This window comes from Lathyrus oleraceus, chromosome 4 (assembly GCF_024323335.1).
Source record: "Lathyrus oleraceus cultivar Zhongwan6 chromosome 4, CAAS_Psat_ZW6_1.0, whole genome shotgun sequence".
Taxonomy (NCBI): Eukaryota; Viridiplantae; Streptophyta; class Magnoliopsida; order Fabales; family Fabaceae; genus Lathyrus; species Lathyrus oleraceus.
Window position 1 is genome coordinate 56,460,429 of NC_066582.1, and position 19,259 is coordinate 56,479,687.

General features: G+C 39.4%; 1 long non-coding RNA gene across 1 annotated transcript; it reads left to right on the plus strand.

Annotated features, from left to right (window-relative positions):
• Window positions 1–660: 660 nt before the first annotated feature.
• LOC127073293 (uncharacterized) lies at window positions 661–1,842 on the plus strand. The gene is made up of 3 exons (XR_007785717.1): window positions 661–720; window positions 892–959; window positions 1,101–1,842. It is a non-coding gene; the product is annotated as an uncharacterized LOC127073293 (long non-coding RNA).
• The last annotated feature ends 17,417 nt before the right edge of the window (window positions 1,843–19,259 follow it).

Genomic DNA, 19,259 nt, shown 5'->3' on the forward strand with positions numbered 1-19,259 from the left:
TCTTGTGTGTTCTATTGGTGTAATGATTTAAGAAGTTTGAATGAATTGTGTTGTTTTGATTGAATGTATTGCAGGTTTTGGAACAAGCTGGCACAGTTTGCTGAAATGGATGCAGGGGAATGTTGGGCAAGAATCATGGCTATGTAGCTTCAGGGTTTTGCTTTGACTGATCATGGTAGGTTGCACCTTGAGTGGAATTGGGCTTCACATGAATTTGCCTTGACCGTCATTTGTTGCTGTTGAATTTCGAATGTCGTCTGGATTTGGCTTAGCTTAGCATAGTTTTCACTGAGTTTTGGATTTTTAGCTTGCACTGCCGTGTGAAGCCTTGGCTGTTGCGACTTAAGTTGTTCTTGTGCTGATTGTTTCTGAATTTTGAAGGTTTTTCTTCCTTTTTGTTGTGTGAATTTGCAGCTGGCGTGCAGTCCTAGGTGAAGCAGGGGCAGGTCGTGTGAAGCAAGACATTGGCTCCACAATGTAGCTGCCTCATGGCTGCTGTTGATGATGATGACACGATGAGCTTGTTGGTTCCACTACAGGTCAAGACAAAGGTATGGAGTGTTGATGACTGAGCCTATTTTTGCTTCCAATATTGTTGACTTGCTGTTCCAATGCTCTGTACTTCAGTTGTTTTGATTCCTTTTGGGCAGGCTGTTGTTCTGATGCAGATTGGTGCCTAACACGTGCAAGGTTGTCTCAATGGTCATGTTTTGCAACCAGGTATGCAACGGGACTAACCATTCAATTTGATGTGGCCTAGTTTAGCCTTAGGTCTGTCACCTGTTGCATTGTTGTTTGCAAGTTGTCTTGGTCTGAACTGTTATATCCTGGCCCTTGGATTTGCAGCAGGTAGGCCAATATGCATTAATACTTCTGGCTTTGCTTCTACAGGGATGATTCTTCTGCTGTAAATTTCATGAGCCCTCTCCATCATCATGAACTCCAGGCCTACTACAAATGTAAGTATGTCCAATGTCCTTTGATTAATGGTGCTTCTGTTTGATGACTGCAGCTGGTAGCAGGTTCGTCCTTTGCAACCTCATTGCTTGGATATGGTATCATCTAGTAATATGTGCATTTACAACATATCTCTACTGCAGGTCTTGGCTCAAACAAGGCTTGGTAATGGTGTCCACCGAGGGTCCAAAACAAACTCCTCATGCCTTTATTCAATAGCAACAAAGCAATGCAAACGGTATGGCCAAGTGTTGGATGGTTAGCTGCAGCAATAAGGCCAGATTTGTTGCATCATGGACTCTTCAATAGTTAAACCATGCATTTCCTTTGGCTTGGTGAGTTTCTTTGGTTAGAACCATGAGTGACAAGGTTGTGCTGTTAGAGCTCTTTTGAGATTGATTTGGAACAGACCACATTCAAAGGTTATTGATGCCAAAATGTCAAGATAACATGGCAGGTGCACAATGGGACTTGCTTGCAATGGAAGAAACCAAGAAAAATTGACAACAAACATGAAGATTGGGTGATGTATTGAAGAAAAAGGCCAAGCCAAGTTAGATGGGCAAGAGCAAGTGAAAGTTGACTTTGGTCAAAGTTGAACAAAAGTCAACTGTTGACCAAAGTCAACAAATGGTCAAAATGTATTTTCTTTTTGATTTCTTTGTAAATGGATATTCAATGGAAAATTATGGGTGAATTTAGGGTTTAATGGATTTGGGTTGACTTTGGTCAAAGTTGTCCAAAAAGTCAACTATTGACCAAAGTCAACAGTTTGTCAAAAAGGCCAAATTTTGTATTTTCTTGTATGGAATCACATGTAATGGTTTAAAATGGATGAAATGGATTGGAATGGTTTGAAAAAATGATTGGAGATTGTTTTCATAATTGGCTTGAATGTTTGACTTTTGATGTACATGAACAAGGCCATGAAATGAGACCATAAGGTTAGGGTTTTGACATAGTATCCATGAACCAATAACACGACTAGCAAGTGGCTTGAAACACAAGAAGCTTGATTGTTCAGATGACCAAGACCATATGTGCATTAACAATCACATGAACAAACACCATGACTTTGGACCAAAACCAATCCTCATATAAGACCAAAGTAAGGTTAGGCCAAGCATGCTAAACAAGAATAAAACATAAAAAAATTCAGGACCAAAATCGGGGTATGACAGTTGCCCCTATTTAAGCGTCTTCAACTAGAGAATATGAAGCAGGACGTTCTTCATATAATCATAGTAGGAGATGGTTAAATACTAAGAAGACCCGGATTTTGATCCTGAATCCCTATGAAATAATTAACAATGTCTGTCAGAATCGGCAAAGAAGCAATCTCGAAAGAAGAGTCCGTCTGGTACGGTGAAAATCGGCCTGAGTACCGAAACAGAAAGTTGACCTGGATACCAAAATAAATGGTAACACAGGAATACCCATGGCCTGAACGCCACACATTAGTCTGAACACTAAGCATTGGAATATGAGAGTATCAATGTTGGTCTGATCACCGGAAATCTGGTCTGAACACCACTTCGATCTGGAAATCGGAAAACTGGCCTGAATGCCACAAGTACTTCGACTTGATCGTCGGAAACTTCTTCAATCTGAAAATCGGAAACTGGCCTGAATGCCACTTTGGTCTGGATACCGGAAACTGGCCTGAATGCCACAAGTTGCATCGACCTGAATGTCGGAAACTTCTTCGATCTGAATATCGGAAACTTCTTTGATCTGAAAATCGGAAACTGACCTGAATGCCACTTCGGTCTGGATACCGGGAACTGGCCTGAATGCCACTTCGGTCTGGATACCGGAAAAAACTGGCCTGAATGCCACTTCGGTCTGGATACCGGGAACTGACCTGAATGCCACTTCATAAGGAAAACTCATTGGGGAGACAGAGACTCTAGGGGATAAAGAGGAATTATACGTAGGCTAGGCTACGACTTAAAACTACTGGGGGACTCGAGGAAATCCATACGAATATGGAAAGACTCAGCCAGGGAAACAAACATCTGCAGGGGATACGAATAAGTCAGGATAACACTGAAATACTCGACTCGTGCAGGGGAAAAACGATTTCACTAAGTAAATGCGCACTCAATTCAACTGGGGAGAAATAAAATTCAACACATGAGGAGCAGAAATCTATTATCTATTACCTGTTACTGGGTAGAAAACCGTCGGAGAGAGAATCTGTCACCGGTTAGGATGAACATATCAAGGATCAACTTTGCGAGGGGACAAAGCAGGATTTACAACTACCGGATACTGAGTAGAAAACCAATCAAAGAGAAAATCTGTCACCGGTTAAAGTGAACATATCAAGGATATACTCTGAAAAGGGGAACACAAGTAGGAATTACATCTATCAGTTACTGGATAGAATACCAAAGAAGAGAAAATCCATCACCAGTTAAGGTGAACATATCAAGGATAGACTCTGATGAGGAGATAAATTAGGGATTACATCTATCAGTTACTGGATAGAATACCACAGAAGAGAAAACCCGTCACCGGTTAGAATGAACATATCAAGGATTAACTCTGCTCAGGGGAAAAAAGTAGGATTTACAACTACTGGTTATTGGGCAGAAGACCAACAAGGAGAAGAAAACCTGTCATCGGCTAAGATGAACATATCAAGGATTAACTCTCCGAGGAACAAAATAGGGATTACAACTACCTTTTTACTGGGTAGAATACTAAAGAAGAGAATATTCGTCACTGGTTAAAGTTAACATATCAAGGATAGACTCCTGCGGGGGGAAAAGAAAGATATATGTCACTGGTTAGGATGAACATATTAAGGATATACTTTCAGGGGACTCTACTGGAGAGAAAAACGGTACTTTTGTCGGGTATTGGGCAAGAAGTAACAAACTGCAAACTAAGAAGAATATTACCAGTTACTGGGTAATAGACTCTTAGGGGACTACAATATCTATCTAGGTAAGAGCTAGAAAGAAACAGTCAATCAAGACTCAACCCAATGAGGACATAACTCAAGGGGAGTGATTCCACCTAGAAAATCTAATAGGGAGGAAACTGAAACATCAGTCATCCACGAGGAAACAAACTCAGTGGGGAAACGGAGAAAAGTTAAAGTCTTTCTGCTTAAGGGGATGACACTCTACAATCTGAGGAAGGACAGACACCAGATTTGGTATGGGGATAAAGTGCCGCCATAACAGAGAATGGGAATCTCAAACAAATCAAATATGAAGATACAGGATATGCAAATCATGAAATTTATATGAATGTATATGTATATGTATATATGATGATTATGCTGACAAAACGATCACGAAGGATACAAAGGTGTCGCAAAGAAATTGAACCACCGGTACAATCCTCGGTCAATCCACAAAATATGGAGACAAACTGCTAGAGAATAAAGAGATCAACATCCCAAGGGGCTTAACTCTGGTTGGGGAAAGAGGAGATCTGCTGAGGACAGAATAACATCATCTCTACGTGGAATTTTAGGTCAACACCATAAAAATGGGAGACCACCCTACAGAGAAAATAATCAACAAATGCTGCTTAGAAACCAGGAGGAAACTCTGATTGGGAGCAAAGATACAGCGATTGGTGGGGACACCAAAGCGATCTACTGGGGAAACATCAAAGTATCTCTGATGAAGATCTATCTGCTGAGAAAAACAAACTCCGCTGGGGAAGGCCGAAACTCTGTTGGGGACAAGGACACGCCACAGGGTATCTGAATCTACCAACTCAGCTGGGGATAAAGAAAGAAGCTCCACTGGGGATTCAATACTCTGCCAAGGAACTTAATCCGCTAGCTGGGGATAACAATAATTCATTGAGGAAATGAATCAACACTAATGTCTAGGGATACCCGAAGAGTTACTGCTTGGGGAACCACATATGCTTCACATTTTAGGACTTGCTTTCCATTGAAATGCTGTTGATATTATTGTTACTTGCTTTAGAAAAGTTCTTGCTTTTATTTTTTAAAGAAAACTTGATTTTGATTTTTTTTAAAATTTAATTTCAAAATGATCATAACAAAATTTAAAACTATTAGCTGAAGTAAATAAGAGTATAAACAAATTGGATAAAAGCTCAACTTTATTTAATAGGATGGTAGTCTGTAAATGACAAGACTCCATAGATTTTACAAAGTTGAAAATGGTAATTTATATGGAAAAGGTTACATTGAATACAAATGATCCTTAATCCTTCTACTAACTCTTGATATCCATTGTACTCTTGGTCGTTGCTAGGATGATGACCTGATGTCAATCCTTGTGCTCAAACAAGTCTTCAAAAATCACTGAAGATCAGCAGAATGCAGTTACTTGCCATAATCCCTAATTTTTGCATAAGTTGCCCCAAGGTGGGGTACTCAACTTAACGGGAAATTCTTCTGTTTTATGTCTCTAATTTTTGCCTGGACCACCCTTTCGGTTTTTCAATCCACCGAGACACTCATTTTTGCCTAAGCCGCCCTTTCGGGTTTTCAACTTAGCGAGTTGTTCTTTTATTTTTTTAGACAAAGTATTTCTTGACTGCATCTGCGTTCATAGGACGAGTGAACTCTTCACATCTATAGTTGTAAGAATCAGGGCACCGCCTGAAAAAGCTCTCTTAACAACATATGAGCCTTCATAATTAGGAGTCCATTTTCCTATGGAATCTGGATTGAACGTCAAAATCTTCTTGAGCACAAGGTATCCTTCTCTGAATACACGAGGTTTGACTTTCTTATCAAAAGCTTTCTTCATTCTCTGCTGATATAACTGACCATGGCACATGGCAGTCAATCTATTCTCTTCAATTAAATTCAACTGGTCAAACATGGTCTGACACCATTCAGCTTCAGTCAACTTGACTTCCATAAGCACATGCAATGAAGGAATCTCAACCTCTACGGGGAGCACTGCTTCCATACCATATACAAGAGAGAAAGGGGTTGCCCCTATTGAAGTGCGGAAGGATGTACGATATCTATGTAAAGCAAATGGGAGCATCTCATGCCAATCCTTATACGTGACAACCATCTTTTGGATAATCTTCTTGATGTTCTTATTCGCAGCTTCAACAGCCTCATTCATCTTGGGTCTATAGGGAGAAGAATTATGATGTGCAATCTTAAAGTCTTTGCAAATAGCTTCCACCATATTGTTATTCAAGTTCGATCCGTTGTCAATAATGATCTTACTTGGCACACCATAGCGGCATATGATCTGATTCTTGATAAACCTTACAACAACTTGCTTGGTTACATTCGCATACGATGTCGTTTCAACCCATTTGGTAAAGTAGTCAATTGCCACTAAAATGAAACGATGTCCATTCGAAGCTTTGGGCTCAATCATCCCAATCATATCAATTCCCCACATGGAGAAGGTGTTGGTGTAAGCCTTAGAGGCCAATACTTTTGGTACTTGTATCGAATTATTTATTAATAATAAAAGGCTTTTTCTTTATTATGTTTGTTTAATAAAGTCCCCAGAATAGCTAGTCCGTTTAATGTATCAAGTGTGACTTAATCATGAGATCACATTAAACACAATGACATTATTCTTAAAGTATCCGTAGTCGAGCTTTATTGTGAAGTGGGATAACATTAAAGCATTAAGACTATTATGTATATAGACTAATGATCATATCTCATGAATCATGGATAAGGAGTTATCAAGTCTTAAACATAGGTATGAATATTAAGAGTAATATTTATACTGGATTGACCCGCTATGAGAATACTATATAGAATGTTATGCAAAGTGTCATAAGTTATTCTCATGGTGATAATGGTGTATACCACCCTTCAACCTGAAACCACTATGGACCCTAGATGTATAGTCGAGTGCCTTATTGCTGATCAAACATTGTCCGTAACTGGATGACCATAAAGACAGTTGATGGGTACTCCACGAAGCGTGCTAAGGGACATGAGTGACCTAGATGGAATTTGCCCATCCTGCGTAACAGGATAAGTGTCTATGGGCCCAATATTGAACTGGACAAGGATGACACGGTCTATGCCTTGTGTTCAATATAGACATAAGGGCAAAAGGATAATTGTACATATAAGTATTATCACAAAATGATTTGTTAGATCACATGACATTTTCGTGTCTTGGGTAGCAGTGATGTGTTGTTAGATACCACTCACTATTTATTATGTTAAATACGTGATTTAATATAATTGACAATGTCGCGAAAACCTACAGGGTCACACACAAAATGACGGATTAAGGAGAGATAGAGTAACTAAGGAATACCGTAATGTACGGTGCCCTTAAGTGAATTGTAGAACATCGTAAGGTACAGTGTACTTAAGTAGAATACGAAATATGGTAAGGTACCACGCGCTTAAGTGATTTTGGCATATTATAAGATATGGGCCACATACACTTGAGTGGGCTTTTTAGCTTGCATCCCACACAAGTGGTTCTATAAATAAAACCCTTATGTAGAAGCATTTGTGCAGTTGCAATTTCGTTTCTCTCTCTCTCTCTCTCTCTCTCTCTCTCTTTCTCTCTCTCTCTCTCTCTCTCTCTCTCTCTCTCTCTCTCTAAGCCTTCACTTGTAGCAGCTAGCACTGAGATTGAAGGAATCCGTTCGTATGGACTGAGTAGAGGCGTTGTCATCGTTCAACGTTCGTGATCGCTCTGTAGATCTGCATCAAAGGTTACAATCGCCACAAGAGGTAACAATTATATCACTGATCATGCCCATTCGTAAGGATCACTAAAGGAGAAATTTTAAATTCCACTGCGTTTTGGATCACCCTTCTCCTTCAGTGGTATCAGAGCCACTTACGAAACCATGCATCTGATAGTTGTTTATTTTCTGTATTTTCTGTATTAATACGATTAAAAGACAAAATGAATCAAGGAATAAACGAGTAATTAAATTTGGCATCATGTGTGTACGATTTGGATGATTGATGTTGACTATGCTTCGGAATCCGACATTAGTATGGTGAAGCAGCGATACATCGATCGTCCATAGGTTATGCAATTGAGATCGATCAAGTTATATATATGATATAAGTAATCCTGATGCAAAATACGATATATATGATTTATTGTTTCTGTTTCGTTCATTCAAACACTTAATGGTTGTTTTCCTTTGAGCGATTAATGGTCGTTTGCTTCTTGATCCGAAATTAGTATGGTGAAGCAATGACGTATTGATCAATCATACTGAATCAACAATCGAGATGTGTTTGACGGTCTGAAATTGGTGCATTAGGGTTAATGACGGCACAAGGGTTGTATTGTCAAAGAATTATGCGATTAGGGTTATGACTGCACAAGAGTTGTGCTTTAAAGTATCAAGTGTTGATGTGAAAAACGACGTCGATTTCAAATGAATTCTTCATTAAAATTTTCGGCGCGGACCCCCGGCTAACTCTGCGTACTGTGATTGGTCGCCGAAATTTAATTTGGTTTTAATTAATTAAAAGAATTAAAATTAATAATAATAATGTGTTTATTATTATTGTCTTGTGGTGAACGATTATGGCCTTAGTTTTCCTTTATTTTGTTTTGGGTTTTTAAAATACGACCTGCGTGTCGTGCCTCTCTTTTAGTCTCATAATGTAACTTCTTTTCTCATCTCACTCCCTCGTATGTAAAACGAGTTTATTTTATGTAATGCAATGTTATGAAGAAATAGAAGAATTCAATATCAAAGGAGGATAACCTTGAAGATCTTGCTTGGAGAAGCTTATATCGTTATTAGGTTAGCTTAGGTTCTCTCATTGGCTTGGGAGAACAATTGCGTTAGGGGCCATAACTGTTTCATTATGTATGTATGTTGATGCATGTAAATGTATGTTGATGCATGTGAGAGACGATTTATATGATAAATAAGCCGGTGAGATCAGAATAATTGCAAATTCCCTCAAATTAAATATTAAGTTTATGCTTTCCAAGTTTTAGCACTCATCAATACTAGTATCGGATAATGTAGATTTCGCCTACGCGAGGTGCATGTTCTATATTAGTAAGGTGCGATGGGATAATTATAATATCCAATTGTTAAAACAATGGGTCAAACTTAACTAAACAAATTATAATAAGATTATATATGTTTAGAAGCAAGAGTTGGAAATGATCCATGTGATGGATTGGAATAAGGAGTTATTCACCCAACTAAAATATTCGAGAGTTGTATTAGATACAATTGAAAGGAGTTCCTACCTAAATAACCTAGTTTTGTGTAATCCGCCTACGCGGACTTAAAACAAAGTAAAATATGAATCTCGACCCACTAGAAAATCTTCCAACGGGATTTTCCGAATCAAATGGTGAGGGTCATTTATTTTGAGTAAAATAGTGGGAGCATATTTAATTAAAGGCCTAATTAAATATGTTATTGATACTTATATTTTCATTATTTTTGTGCAGATTACCATGACAACAAACACCTCTAATAACATTTTACGATCAATCCTTGATAAGGAAAAATTGTTTGGGACAAATTTTCTGGATTGGCACCGAAATCTGAGGATTGTCCTCAAACATGATAGAAAGCTGTATGTCTTGGAGAAACATGTTCCTGAAGAGGAACCTCATAGTTCTGCACCTAAGGCAGAAAGAGATGCTTATAAGAAGCATGTCGATGATGCCAATGAAACTGCTTGTCTCATGCTAGCTACCATGAACTCAGAGTTGCAAAATCAACACGAGAACATGGCAGCGTTCGATATGATCGAACACCTGAAGATGCTCTATCAAGAGCAAACAAGGCATGAAAGGTTTGAAGTTTCGAAAGCCCTTTTTAAAGGCAAGTTAGCTGAGGGAGCCCCTGTAGGTCCCCATGTGCTCAAGATGATTGGGTATGTGGAGAACCTTTAGAGGTTGGGTTTTCCCCTCGGAAAGGAACTTGCGGCTGATTTAATCTTGCAATCATTGCCAAATAGATTCAGTCAATTTGTCCTAAATTTCAATATGAATGATATGGACAAATCTCTTCTTGAACTGCTAGCCATGTTAAGAACTGCTGAGCAGAATCTGAAGTCAAAAGGGAAGTCCATTCTGATGATCGGAAATGGAAAGAGACGGAACAAAAGACCCACCAAGCAGGGTGATAAAGGGAAAGGCAAGGAAGTTTCCAAACCCAAACCCACTGTTGCTGCTTTGAAGCCTAGTGGAGGCATAGCAAAGGAAGGCACCTACTTCAATTGCGGTAAGACCGGACACTAGAAGAGAAACTGCCCAAAGTACCTGGAAGATAAGAAGAATGGAGTAGAGACTTCAACTTCAGGTATTTTTGTTATTGAAATTAATTTATCTACTTTGCATCATGGGTATTAGATATTGGATGCGGTTCTCACATATGTACCAATGTGCAGGGGCTAAAAAGGAGTAGAGATTTGGCAAAAAGGTGAAGTTGACCTACGAGTTGGCAATGGAGCAAAGGTTGCTGCTTTAGCCGTAGGAACCTATGTATTGACTTTACCTAGTGGTTTAATAATTCAGTTAGAGAACTGTTATTATGTAACTACAATTAGCAGGAATATTATTTCCGTATCTTGTTTGGACAAGTTTGGTTTTTCATTTATAATAAAGAACAATTGTTGCTCAATTTATTTGAATGATATATTCTACGCTACTGCACAAATGAGCAATGGACTATATGTCCTTGATCTTGAAATGCCTATTTATAACATTAATACTAAAAGGATGAAACCTAATGAGTTAAATCCAACTTACCTTTGGCATTGTCGATTAGGCCATATAAATGAGAAACACATTTCCAAACTCCATAAAGATAGACTCTTGGACTCTTTTGATTATGAATCATATGAGACATGCAAATCTTGTTTAATTGGAAAGATGACAAAGTCTCCATTCACAGGAAAAGGTGAAAGAGCTAATGATCTTTTAGACCTCATACATACTGATGTATATGGACCATTGAACATACCAGCCAGAGGAGGTTTTGAGTACTTCATCACATTTACTGATGATTTCAGTAGATATGGTCATGTGTATTTAATGAAACACAAATCAGAGTCCTTTGAAAAGTTCAAGGAATTCAAGAATGAAGTACAAAACCAACTAGGTAAGAATATTAAAACTCTTCGATCAGATCGAGGTGGTGAGTATTTAAGCTTAGAGTTTGATGACCATCTGAAAGAGTGTGGGATCCCATCCCAACTTACTCCTCCTGGAACACCCCAATGGAATGGTGTATCTGAGAGAAGAAATCGAACCCTGTTAGACATGGTCTAATCCATGATGAGTCACGCCGATCTTCCAAACTCCTTCTGGGGACATGCACTATTGACAACAACCTATACACTTAATCGTGTTCCATCCAAAAAGGTTGAGAAGACACCGTATGAGATATGGAGTGGTAAGAAACCACATATGTCTTACATGAAGATTTGGGGTTGCGAAGTTTATGTGAAACGACAAATTTCAACTAAGCTTGAGCCCAAATCTGACAAATGCTTATTTGTGGGGTATCCTAAAGAAACAAGAGGGTATTACTTCTAAAATCCTTCTAAGGGCAAAGTGTTTGTCGCTCGAACTGGAGTTTTCCTAGAAAAGGATTTTATTTCCAAAGGAATAAGTGGGAGGAAAGTAGAGCTTTAAGAAATTCAAGAATCACAGAGCATCGATACACCTATGGAGGAATTAGAGCAGGAAACACAAGTAGTTGTGGAAGAGCAACCTGCTCAAGTAGAACAAGACCAGCGTAGGTCAAGAAGGATACGTCACCAACCTGAGAGATATGGATATCTCATAACTGATCAAGGTGATGTATTACTTATGGATCAAGATGAGCCTGTGACCTACCAAGAGGCCATAACTGGTCCCGAGTCTGAGAAGTGGCTAGAAGCCATGAAATCTGAAATGGATTCCATGTACACAAACCAAGTTTGGACCTTGGTAGAGCCTCCTGTAGGAGTTAACCCTATAGGATGCAAGTGGGTCTTTAAAAAGAAAACTGACATGGATGGTAAGGTACATACCTATAAGGCAAGACTGGTTGCAAAAGGATATAAACAAATTCATGGGGTTGACTATGATAAAACCTTTTCACCAGTTGTAATGCTTAAATCTGTTTGGATTTTACTTGCTATCGCTGCATATCATGATTATAAAATATGGTAGATGGATGTCAAAACTGCTTTCCTTAATGGGAATCTTCTTGAGGATGTGTACATGACATAGCCTGAAGGATTTGACATACCAGAAGAACCCCAAAAGATATGTAAGTTACAAAGATTAATCTATGGATTGAAGCAAGCTTCCAGAAGCTGGAATCTTCATTTTGATGAAACAGTAAAATAATATGGATTCATCAAAAACGAAGATGAGCCTTGTGTCTACAAGAAGGTTAGTGGGAGCATGATCGTTTTCCTGGTATTATATGTAGATGACATATTACTCATTGGAAACGATGTCCCTACCCTGCAACAAGTAAAGTCTTGGTTGGAGAAATGCTTTTCTATGAAGGACCTAGGTGAAGCAACCTATATATTAGGAATCAGATCTATAGAGATAAATCATAAAAACTGCTTGGCCTAAGTCATAGTACGTACATAGACAAAGTGCTGAGACGCTTTAATATGCATGATTCCAAGAAAGGATTCATACCTATGCAACATGGCCCGTGTCTATCAAAAACAGAATCCCCTTCAACTAAGGAAGAAAGGGATCACATGAATAAGATTCCATATGCATCTGCAATAGGATCTATCATGTATGCCATGTTATGTACTCAACCAGATGTCTCGTATGCTTTAAGTGCAACGAGTAGGTACCAATCTGACCCTGGTGATGCTCATTGGGTAGCTGTCAAGAATATCCTTAAGTATTTGAGAAGGACTAAGGACTCATTCTTGATATATAGAGGTCAGGAAGAGCTGGCTGTAATTGGATACACCGATGCTAGCTTCTAGACAGATAAGGATGACTTTAGATCGCAATCTGGTTATGTGTTTTTCTTAAACGGTGGCGCTGTGAGCTGGAAAAGTTCAAAGCAAGATACAGTTGCTAATTCTACAACCGAGCCCGAGTATATTGCTGCCTCAAGTGCAGCAAAGGAAGCTGTTTGGATCAAAAAGTTCATTAGTGGAGTTGGCATAGTTCCTAGCATTGTGGATCCCATTGGTCTCTATTGTGATAACAATGGTGCTATCGCACAAGCTAAGGAGCCTAGATCTCACCAACGATCCAAACACATACTTAGGCGTTATCACCTATTTGAGAGATAATAGATAGAGGAGATGTGAAAATATGCAGAGTACCTACACTTGACAATATTGCTGACCCACTGACAAATCCTCTTGCGCAGCAGAAGCATGATGGCCATACTAGATCTATGGGCATTAGGGGTATGCCTGATTGGCTCTAGTGCTAGTGGGAGATTGTTGGTGTAAGCCCTAGAGGCCAATACTTTTGGTACTTGTATCGAATTATTTATTAATAATAAAAGGCTTTTTCTTTATTATGTTTGTTTAATAAAGTCCCTAGAATAGCTAGTTTGTTTAATGTATCAAGTGTGACTTAATCATGAGATCACATTAAACATAAGAACACTATTCTTAAAGTATCCTTAGTCGAGCTTTATTGTGAAGTGGGATAACATTAAAGCATTAAGACTATTATGTATATAAACTGATGATCACATCTCATGGATCATGGATAAGGAGTTATCAAGTCTTAAACATAGGTATGAATATTAAGAGTAATATTTATACTGGATTGACCCGCTATGAGAATACTATATAGAATTTTATGCAAAGTTTCATAAGTTATTCTCATGGTGATAATGGTGTATACCACCCTTCGACCTGAAACCACTATGGACCCTAGATGTAGAGTCGAGTGTCTTATTGCTGATCAAACATTGTCCGCAACTGGATGACCATAAAGACAGTTGATGGGTACTCCACGAAGCGCGCTAAGGGACATGAGTGACCTAGATGGAATTTGCCCATCCTAAAAACAGGATAAATGTCTATGGGCCCAATATTGAACTGGACAAGAATGACACGGTTATGCCTTGTGTTCAATATAAACATAAGGGCAAAAGGGTAATTGTACATATAAGTATTATCACAAAAGGATTTGTCAGATCACATGACATTTTCGTGTCTTGGGTAGCAGTAATGTGTTGCTAGATACCGCTCACTGTTTATTATGTTAAATACGTGATTTAATATAATTGCCAATGCCGTGAAAACCTACAAGGTCACACACAAAGGGACGGATTGATGAGAGATAGAGTAACTAAGGAATACCGTAATGTACGGTGCTCTTAAGTGAATTGTAGAACATCGTAAGGTACGGTGTACTTAAGTAGAATACGAAATATGGTAAGGTACCACCCTGTAACACCCCAAAATTTGCCCTCCTCATTCATGCATTCATTTTTAGGTCATTTAACATTTCATATTGCATTTCATCATGTCAATCAGAATCAGATCCTAAAAGCTTGAGCATCATCCAAGACACTTTGTGGGTTCTATCCGGGTGATCAGTCAACACAAGGGAAAGACTTGAGTTACTTCCCACAGGTTCAAACGAGGTCTATTCATCATTCAGAACACTAATCTTGAAGGAGCAAAAATCTATTCTGGAGTTGTCATGCTCGCTAGGCGAGCAAAATGGTTCGCTTAGCGAAAGGAACTGTCATGCTCGCTAGGCGAGCAGATCCTTCACTAGGCGAAGCGCACGCGTTTTGAAATATAACAGAAAAGTTTTGGGCTTGAGTTGCCCTCATTTGAGCCCCCCAAGCCACGAAAATCAGGTTATAAATTCAGAGTTCCAGTGAAACAAAACGAAGAGGGCTATGCTATTTTATTCCTATTATCAGAGAGAGAAAGAACAGAGCTGACTGATTCAGAGTAACCTCCGGACACTGAAGGAAACTCATCTGCAAAGAACTAATCCCAAGCTCTAGTATTGCTCTACAAACCCAACCAGGGCAACTCAATTTCGATCAATCTCTCCAATCAGGTTTGCCTTATTCCCATTACCTTATGCTTTCAATTTGAATGATCTAAATGTATGAGGTATTATGGTAAACTTGGAAAAGTGGGTATCGTTCGGTTTCGCCCACGGGTTTAGATGTGCATGAATGGGTAAACAATACCTTGAATGTTTAATCGTTTAATTTCTGAAATGCGTGCCATAGGGTTTGGGGTTTCTGAGATCGCACTGTTATCCATGAAGAACCCAAAACCCGCAGGCATTCGCTAGCCGCTTCGCTAGGCGAGCCTGCAGCGAAGCCTCGCTAAGCCTTCGCTAGGTGAAGCAGCAGCGATCGCGACAGCAGTTGCTTTTCTGTTTGCTCTAATCTGTTTTGTGTTTGTCATGGCATTGTTTTCTCCTGATTCCATCCTGTTACTCTAACCTGTTTGTTGAGCTTTTGTGAGGGCTCACATACTTTTGAAGAGACTGCTTGCACGGTATTCCACTTTATTTGTGGGATACCATCTGGAGGTTTATTCCGATTAGCTGTATTGACCTGCTTTCTTTATTGGTATCAGCTTGAGAGGCCTCCGGGTTTCTTATTTCCTTAATTACTGTTGCTTCGGATCTTTATCCGTACGGTAGATCTCTCGATCCCTTTACTTTTCCCGCATTTTACCGCTTTTTTAGCTGGAAGACCTCGATAGGAGGCAATGTTTTGTGTGTTTACTTTTGTGCCTAAAAGACCTCCATGAAGAGGCAATTGACGGATAAAAGGGATTAGTAGTCAATCCCCCGTTATTCAGTGCGTCGTTCTTTAAGATCACACTACGTGTCGATTCTTGAGAACAAAAGCCCAAGATCTTTTGTTCGGTCAGTCAGTGGAGAGGGTTCCACCTTCCTGAATCCCCACTTTATGTCATGAGCTCACCCTGTCCAGGGTTAAGAGCTATGAGGTCTTATCCTTATTACCCTTCTGATCTGCTCACCCTGACGGTCAATGTCAGTGGTTAAGAGCCCGTTTGATTACCTTTCCATGGCTTGTTTGTCGAGGTTGATATGACCCCTCTTGACTAAAGCCCTACCCCTATATGTTTGAGCCCCCTTGTTGGCACGCTTACTTTATGCATGTTTGTTTTGTATGGTGTGATCGTCTCCCCATAGGATTGCTAGGCTTCGTATAGTCTCTCGTTTGCATGTCAATTAAGGTAGCGCGGTTCCTTCGTCTAGGACTGCCTTTTTGCATGAGCATCCCTAAAACACCCCAACTCATTGATTTCTCTTCTCCTAAGAACACGTTTACTCCTTCTACTACAGGCGAGTAAGTCTCCAAAGGTCGAGCATCCGGTAGATTGCGTAGTAACGCCGTTCGCCCCAAAACACAACCCTTACCCCATAGGTAGCCAAACTACGTTTTGCTCTGATTCTCATTCCAGATGACATACGTAGGCATAAGACGCGATGTTTTACCGAGCACACTTCCTCTTTAACCCATAGGTAGCCGAGCTACGAAGACTCTGATTCTCATATTCAGATGAGATACGTATGCAGTGGATGTGACATCCGTGCGAGTCATTTTCTTTTGACCCCTATTTTAGTAAATAGTACATTAGATAAACCTACACCCTTTAGACTAGAATAACAAAAGTGGATCCCGTAGAGTACTACAGATGCGTAGGGGTGCTAATACATTCCCTTCGCATAACCGACTCCCGAACCTAAGATTTGGTTGCGAGACCTTGTCTTTTCCTTTCCCCCAGGTTTACTTCGAGCGTTTCCTTTCCCTCCTTTGGGATAAATAACGCACGGTGGCGACTCTTCTGTCATTTCCCTTTTCCGCCGGTTGTCTCTTTTTCGCATTTAGGTTGCGCCAGCTGGCGACTCTGCTGGGGATATACAGTTTCCCTAAGCGAGTCTGTCATACGGTGAACTGGACTTTTTTGTGGTTTTAATCGCAATGTCGCGGTTAGCAAGAGTCGCCACCGACTTTTCTTTTATCCAATAAGGAAAGGTGGAAAAGAACAGGAAAGACCTTAATTTAGATTTTGGGTTCGGGAGGTACATTATACAAAGGGAAGGTGTTAGCACCCTTTGTATCCATGGTTATCCATGGGCTCTTAATTGCTCGATCACTTATATTATTTTTTTAAAAAAAAGTGTTTGTGAATTGTTTAGAAAAATTGTTTTGAAAAGAGAATTTAACTTTGTAATGATTCTTGTATGAATATATACAAAGTAGTTATCTCGTTTAGTTTTGGAAATTGTTTAGAAAAATATAACTCGGTAATGATTCTAGTATGAATATATACCAAGTGGTGATTTTCTGAAGGTATTTTGAAAGGTGTGAGGTGTGAAAAAATGTTTTAGGTTGTGAGCCAGCAATTAAGAGTTATACCGACCCAAGGGCTTTATGAGTATTTCCTATCCTTATGAGGGTAAAACTGTCCTTATTATTGAGAAATAAGTAGTTTTATCCTTTGGATGTAAAAGGGTCATCGTAGGGTCATCGATTGGTCATTGAAGGCAACAGTTACGAGGATACCTTAGCATTCGAAGGGACTATCATCTTTTAACCGTAGGCAACATCGGAGGGTCATCGAGGGACAAAGTTGTATATTCGAAGGCAACATCCGAGGGACTATAATTTATTTTATGATGATTTAACCGAAGGGTCTTTGCTAAGGGTATCCCCACGTTCGCGGGACATGACCGTAATATCGTAATCGTAAGGCAACAAAGAGAGGTCCAAGATCACTTATTCAAAGGCAAAGTTTTACAATTAATTATATAATTAGGATGAAACTCCACATTAAAATTATTAAAAATAATATATTAAAAAAAATTAATACATTAGAAATTAATACATTAAAAATTAATTTAGGGTGAAACTCCACAAGGGTATCCCACAACTAAAGTGGAATACCTAGCCAATAACCTTTTCCTGGGATATGCGAACCTTTACGAAACTCAAAAAAAAAAAAGAAACATGTCAGAACACCAAATCAGGGTGCAATCGAAGATTACACCGGAGAAATATCACAACAATAAATAGGATAGGATGAATAATGCATGGCTATGATAAAACATAAAAAAAAAAGAATAGAAAAGTCAGCTACTGTCTCGTTCGCCTCTGCCTCGCCTAGCGAAGGCCAGGCGAATACTCGCCCCAGGCTCGCCTAGCGAGGTGCTAGCGAGCGGCCACGGATTTTGAATTTGAAAACAGCCCCATGTTAGGAACTTTGAATTTTATGGCATTTTATCACAGGAATAACATGGTCAAACATTCAGGGTATTCAGGCATATTTAAATTCCCATACGAAAGCAAATTATATATCAACATTTTATCATGATGCATTATATATGTAGATATGGCCAATTGAAAGTATAAACAATAGAGATACGCAAACCTGTTTGCCAATTCAAGGTTGAAGGGATTGACCACTTGTAGTATCGGAATAAGTTAGGCAGCGGGAATTGGACGGCGATGGCTTCGGTGCAGATGGGCTGCCTTCAGGGTTTCTTTACTCTGAATTCTCCGGGTAGGCAGGGTTCCTATGCCAAAACTTCTATTCGTTCTTCTCTGTTCTCCTCCTCTTTTTTTTTCAGTGAATCTCCCAGTGTAACTCCAAGTGTAACTCCCCTACTGAAACTTCAGTATTTATAGACTAATTTCGTGGGTAATGGGCTTGGAATGAGGGAGACCCAAGTCCAAAATAATTTGTTATATTTTATTTATTTATTTTAATTATTTAGTTAATTAATTAATTAATTAATTAATTAATTAAAAAAATTTCTTCTTTTTTTTTTTTTTTTTTTTTTTTTTTTTGGCCCAGAATGAAGCCCGAAAATTTTTGTTGTCTGTCAGCTTCGCTAGGCGAGCGCGTAGCGAACAGGCCAGTTTGGGCCATTTTCTGGATTGGGTCATCCGTGAGCTGGGCCTTTGTTTCTTCAAGATCAGTGTTATATATGAGTCGGAATGCCTTGCAAAATGTCTTGAAATATTAATGGGCAAATTTTGGGGTATGACAGCTGCCCCTGTTCAATATTCTTGGACCGAGAGAGTTAGAATGGTGTATACGCCATTCGTGGTCTGGAGGTGGAAGATTATTGAACACTAGAATGCCCCAAAAATTTGCACTTGAGAATCGACAGTTGGCCTTGATGGAGATGGGCTTAAAGATGCCATCCGGGAGGTTTGATGACGAAAGCTTCAGATCGCGCCGTATATTAGGCCAATTTGAAGACATGGGTGCCACACTGGGTCGTACGTTAGACCGTATAATGAGTCATCCATTAGGCTGCCGACTTCGCTGGGGAGTCGGAGTGTGTCATATGCTGTTGGGGATAAAGGATCAGAATGGACCATACGCTAGATCGTATCTG